The 6,598-nt window shown below is 48.3% G+C and overlaps 1 pseudogene across 1 annotated transcript; it reads right to left on the bottom strand.

The window, feature by feature from the left end:
- Positions 1-725: 725 nt before the first annotated feature.
- LOC306670452 (protein farnesyltransferase/geranylgeranyltransferase type-1 subunit alpha-like) lies at positions 726-1,773 on the bottom strand (annotated as a pseudogene). The gene has a single exon. The product of its transcript is annotated as a protein farnesyltransferase/geranylgeranyltransferase type-1 subunit alpha-like (transcript).
- Positions 1,774-6,598: the final 4,825 nt, after the last annotated feature.

Here is a 6,598-nt window from a genome sequence, read left to right on the forward strand (position 1 = left end):
TTGTCCCAAGGCACCAGCGGCCCATGCAAGCGCCGCAGTTTTATTTCAGGTGAAGAGCATTTCGAGGCGGTAAGAACCAGAGGTGGCAGCGGGGAGAGGCTCACCTGCCTGAGGCTCTGAAGACAAAGGAAGGGGTTCCAGCCAGGAATAGGGGGCATTTCCAGGAGCCGGGAAAGGTGAGAAAGTGGCCTCCCCAGGGCCTCCAGCAATGAGGCCAGCACCCGCCTGCTGGAGTCCAAAGGTGCCCACCTAGAGCAAGTGGTAGGAGGTCGGCGGAAGGGAGGCTTCAGGGTCAGAAGTGGGTGGTGCCAATCATAAAAGGGTTTAAGGCTCCAAGTTATTTCTGGCTCCGATACTGAATAACATAGCCAGAAGGCCCTCGACAGATGCCACCCCTTGGTCTTAGACTCCCCCATCTCCAGAACTCTAAGGAATAGATTTCTGTTCATTATAAGCTCCTCAGTCTCAGGTGTTCTGTTATAGCAACGTGGCACAGACCAAAGCACTACCGACACCATGATTCCAGCCCAGCGAAGCCCTCACTACACTTCTGACCAACAGAGCTGAAATAGAGATTTTCATTGTTTAAGTCACTATGTGTGTGGTACTCTTTTTTTTTTTTTTTTTTTTTTTCCCTTGTTTAAAAGCAATACCCGTGCAATGCATATTTAGGCCACAGGTAAGCGAATGATCACTTCAATTTCAAACTCCTCATTAGAATTTCCTTAAAAAAGTAAAAGCATTCCCTCAAGTTCTCCTGGATGGTGTTCCTGCTGTACACTTGTCGGGAGCCCCCTTTTCTCTGCTGTGTGGGCTTTGAAGGGATCTTCCAATACATCTCCAATATTCCTTTCTTATAGTGTCCTTTGCTGTACTAGGATTTCACATAACTCTCATGTCTTATTAAGAACATCCTCTTCGTTGTCACATTGTTTTCCCAGCATATCTTCATAGATACCCACAAGACAGGCAATCAGGTAAGGGGAACTGTGACTTGGTCATCAGTCAAGTGACTGATTTAACAGATCAGGGTATTTGGAAAGACCACGATCCTGCAAAATCCCTTTCGAATAGTTCCATGCATGTTCATGATGTGATACAAGTTTTATCATTTCCAGAGTGTGCTGTCTTCTCTTTCCAACACAGCACGATCGCTGTAGCCAGTGGTTTTCAAACAGATGAGGTACCTTTGGTTCCAGAGTTATTCCTCACATCCTCTTTTTGAAGTCGGTCTACATACTGCAGCTCATTACCCCAAAGTTTAAATTCCTGAATGATCTGCCGTTGACGCTGCCAGGCATGATAATTCTTTGCATCCTGGTTAAGAATATCAGCAGCAAATTCAAGCTGCTGAGATGGACCTTCTAGTCATTGTACGAATACTAGCTGTGCTGCCAAACTTGACAGTGTGGGCTCTTCCTCGATTATTGCAGTGCTGTGGTCCACTGCCTCACGTAGGGTCTTCCAAAGTGACTTTAATCTCCGGAAATGCCACGCTGTATAATTGGCTGTATTTAACTCAATAGTGTCCGGGTGACCTTAAAACTCGTTCACTTCTTTCATCACACTGTAGAACAGCTTGAAAATAATCCTAAACATCCCTAAATTTTTCCTGTGGATGATCTGGACCACTGGATTGGATCATCATTCTGTGGTACTGGATCTGTCTCAGCCCATGCTGCTCTGTTCCTGCACGGGACATAGGTGGGCAAGTCCAGGCTCAGAAACCCGTGGTCCACAGGGGGCATCATGGCCCCTCTGACCTCAGCTGCCATCCCTTCCTCCTGCTGCTGCTGGGGTTGAGTGGGTGTGGCTGGGGTGAGGGCTTCTCTGGCTGACCAGGCTCGCCACCCCGTGTAGCCTCTCTGACCCCCTTGGCAGCCGCCAGCAGGGATCTTACAAGACTCATGGACACTAAGACATAGATCTTCCTTCACTGACACACCCACCCACCCACTTCCTCCCAATAATGTTAAATTATTTCTTAACCAATCTCAGGGGCTGGGTTTGTGGCTTAGTGGTAGCACGCTCACCTGGCATGTGTGAGGCACTGGGTTCAAGTCTCAGTACCACCGTTAAAAATAAATAAATAAAGATACTGTGTCCATCTTCAACTAAAAAAATAAGTAAATCACAGACGTTTTTGTCCTTCAATCCACAAATATTCTAGGATGTTCTATAAAAGACAAAGACATTGTGTGTGTGTGTGTGTGTGTGTGTCCTGGAAGATTAAATCCACGGGCACTTTACCTCTAAGCTACATCCCCAGTCCTTTTCATTCTTACTTGAAAACAGCCTCACGAAGTTGTACCCACTGCTAAGTTACTGAGGAGCTTGCTAAGTTTCTGAGGCGGCCTTGAACTTGGGATCTCCTACCTCAGTTTCCCAAGTCGCTAGGATTACTGGCACCCACCACTGCACCCAGCCGGACTCTTCTTTTAAACACAGCCATAGTACAACTGCCGCGGCTGAGTTTTAACACTATTTACATGATAACATCAAAAATCTAGTATGTGGTCAAATTTCCCTTAGTGTTTTATTACACCTCAAACAAACAAACAAAAAGGCCAGCCATGAATTGCAACTGATCAACATGTTGTTGGTTTTCTCTTAAGCTCCTCCCCACCCACCACCCTTTTATTCCTTGCAATATACTTATTGAAAAAACCAAGCTGTTTCTTCTGTGGCATTTCCCATGAGGCTTTCCGGATTGCCTGCCTGTGCCGTCAATCAAGAGGTTCATCCTTCTAGATACCCCCTGCCTATCAGGTGGTGGCCTACCAAGGTTTGCACTGACAGAGGTTTGAATTTTTTTTTTTTTAATACATCAGAGGTGGCACGCTCTAACAGAAAGTCCTTAATATCTGGTTGTCCCTCTTCTCTGTGATAGCAGTGGCCAGTTGTCTGTATGGATTTTGCTTGGTGGTTTGTCCTATTATTTGTATTAAGGCTGCAAGATGGTGACATTCCGGCCAGGCACTCCCTCCTCTACCATATTTAATGCGGTTACTGGAGGAGAGCTCCCCTCCTCCACCTGGGTACCCTGGAGCAGGAGTTCACTTTAGGGCCACGGGGGAAATGGCTTTGGCTTCGTGAGCTGCACAGTCTTCTCCCATTCTGCTGGAGCAACCCAGACAAACAAATGGACGTGCTGTATTCCAGTAAAACTTTGTGGACAAAGCGCAGCCACGGGCCCTTGGAGCCCCAAGCTCTGGTTGTGACCCTGCGCAAAGTGTATTTTGTACAGGAGGATAGGTAGTCTCTTCTTTCCCTTTGTTGACCAGTTCCAAAGCCGGTGACATTTCTCAGTGTGGCCAGTCTGCACATGTGTGTCTCCGTACCATCGCCAGCGGGCCTCAGTGTCGCAGGCTCTTAACACCGTTGCTCCGGGTCTCTCTGACACCGTCCAGTGCCTTCTGGGACAGCACGCATTCCTGGCTCCCTGTCTGCATTTTCTATCTCGGGTCTGTAACCAGGCTCCGCCTTGAGGATCTCTAATTGCTTTTTTTTTTTTTAAGAGACCACAAAGTCGATAGCGAGGGTCCTCGTTGCCAGAGGATTCTTCCCTTTCATTGTGTCTGGCTTTTAACGTAGACAAAACCGAGGAAATGCTTTTAAGAGAGGGAGGAGTTGAGCCTGATGTTTCCAAAGTGGATTCTGAACAAAGTGTTTGCATCTAACCCCGCGGAGCTTAAAGGGACTCCCCCTTTCAGCAACACGGAGAGTCTGGCTCTGGCTGATCACCTGCCCCTCGCAGCCACCAGAGAACCATGTCAGTACCACCTCCTGGTCAGGTCACCAAAGGCAGTTTCCTCTTCCCTCTCACCCCTAGCCTCACATTATTTTGAATGAATAGTCAAATCACTAGGTTTTAAAGTCACTTGAAGAAGTAAATCATGTGTTGCTACAAAATGGATACACAGCCAAGGTCACTTGTTTCTGTGAGCTCGGGCGGGCTCGGTAGGCACAGTTAGCAGCCAAATAAAATCAAACGGAAAGTGGCCAGAGCAAGCTTTATTGGAATTTGGCTCTCGGGTGAAATTCCCAGACCCCCAGGGTATAGGGACCCAGAGAAAATCGCATGTGGCCCGGGCTGCCCAGGGCTTTTATAGGCTGGGATGGTCCTGTTGAGTGACAGGTGGACGTGAAGAGTCAGTGGAACTTTTAGCCCACTTGATGGTCACCTTTGGCGGGCTGGCCTTTGTTCCAGCTGCTCAGCTCTAATTTTCCAACCCAACAGTCTCCTTTTGCTCTTCAGTTTTTGAAATTACATCTTAATTATATCTTAGGATATAGTCTTAAAAATATCCATATAATCATAAAACTAAATTTACCAAACCAGCTATTGAGTGAAGTTTAGACTCTCAGTCTTCCAACTCCTCAGACATGACTCCTTGGCAGTACGTAAAGACGTTTCCTGCTTCTTTGACTGGTGCGTAATGCTCCATGGGTTATTCATGTCATTCCTTTTTATGAAAGCTACACAAATCAACACAGAGCAAAGTTCTTATCACAGCTTATTGCTGCAGGGCTTAGCCTGGTGAGAACAAACAGCCAAATTACTGGATTTCAGGCATTTTGTCATTTTGTATTAACCCAGCTATTTTATATTAGCCACACTATATTTGGGATAGAGCCCAGAACTGGGAGCTCCAGGTCAAATGACAAACAAATATGTAATTTTGCTGGACATCACCAGGTCACCTTCCAACTTTATCACTGTGACCAAAACACTTGACAAGAAGAACTTCACCACCATTTGACCCAGCTATCCCATTCCTTGGTTTACACCCAGAGGACTTCAAATCAACATAGTACAGTGACGCAGCCACATCAGTGTTTACAGCAGCTCAATTCACCATAGCTAAACTGTGGAACCAACCTAGATGCCCTTCAACAGATGAATGGATAGAAAATGTGGTACATATGGACAATGAAATATTACTCAACCTTAAAGAGGAATGAAATTATGGCATTTGCTGGTAAATAAATGGAGTTAGAGAATATCATGCTAACTGCAATAAACCAAGCCCAAAAAACCAAAGGCCGAACGTCTTCTCTGACATGCAGATGCTAATTCACAATAAGAGGAGGCTAGGGAAGAATAGAGTTACTTTATATTAGGTAGAGGGGAGTGAAGGGCGGGGAAGGGGTCTGGGGTAGGAAGGGTAGGAGAGTGAAGAGACATTATTGCCTCAGGTACGTGTGTGACTGCCTGACCCATGTGGTCCTGCAATATGTACAGTCAGAAAAAGGAGAGATGACCCTCCATTGATGCATGATCTATCAAAATGTATAACTGCATTCTACTGCCATGTGCACCTAGTCAGAACAAATTAAAATTTAAAAAAAGAGAACTTTGGAGAGGAAAAGTTTATTTCGGCTCGTGGTTTCAGAGGCCTCAGGCCATGGTCAGCTGGCTCCGTCTCCTGGAGCCTGGGGTGAGGCTGAGCGTCAGGGTGGAACGCATGGAGGAGGGAAGCAGCTCCGTTGGGGGCATCGGGAAGCTGAGAGAGGGGGGCTGGGAGGAGACGACCCTTCCAGGCCGAGCCCTGGAGACCCACTTCTTCCAGCTAGGTCCCCCTCCTCCATCAGTCCCCAGCAGTGCGCCCAGCGTGAGGCCAGGGCCTCAGGTCCAAACACTTCCCAAGGCCCCTCCTCTGGACATGGCCGCTCGGGACACACGAGATCTGAGGAGACACTCGGATCCACCCTTAGCAGGTGGCCTCTAACGTAAAGGGCTTCTGAGTAAGGATATTTGGAGTGGTTTCCATGGCACTGAAACCGATCTTGGAAATCAGATCGGGAACCCATTGTCTTGGCGTTGCAGATCGAGCACCCAAGAAACACCAAGGCAAGACCAGAGTTTATTTTAAGGACAGAACAGAGAGACTCCTCCAGAGAGGAGGGGGCCCAGAGCTGGTGCCGAGGGAGCAGGTGTCTTGCCCCTCGGATGGAGTCTAGGTTTCCTTTCTTCTCTTGTTCCCTCCTCCTCTTATCTTGCCCAGGGGTTCCTCTTCTACTTTCCATAACTGCCCAGAAAGTCGGAAGGGAGCCATCCAGGGGTCATTCATTAACAAGGCCTTGCAGGGAGGAAGTCCCCTGCAGGCAGGTGACCTTGGCCGCAGGTGAGGAGGGGAAGTGACTGGAGGTATTCCCTTTTATTTCCTTTGAATCCTGACCCAATCATTCATTACCTACACCAACTGTCCTTCTGCCCGGTCTCAGGACCATCTTGGCCAAACGAGGATCCCTTTCCCTGTATGATTCCAGGGTAGGGCTGGCTAAACCAGAATTTGCACCAACTTTGGAAGGTAAACGGAGCCAGCTGTTCTACTGGCCGCAGACCTTGTGGTCAGAGCAGTAGCACAGCTGCAGATCTGCCCTTGGGCTCTAGTCCGGCCTTCCTCCCTCCACTTCCCATCGGCTTCTCCCCACTGCGACCTCCCTGAGTCACAAACAGCTGCTCCGGCCCACACTGCTGCGCCAGGTCCCCGCCCAGCTGACCTGCCTGGTTGGAGACTGGCTGGTGAACCTTCTCTGATTGGCAGCTTGCCTCTCCAGGGCCCCGCAGGGGTAGGGTTCAATCCCTCCAGTG

This window comes from Sciurus vulgaris (genome assembly GCF_902686455.1).
Source record: "Sciurus vulgaris genome assembly, chromosome: 10".
Classification (NCBI taxonomy): domain Eukaryota; kingdom Metazoa; phylum Chordata; class Mammalia; order Rodentia; family Sciuridae; genus Sciurus; species Sciurus vulgaris.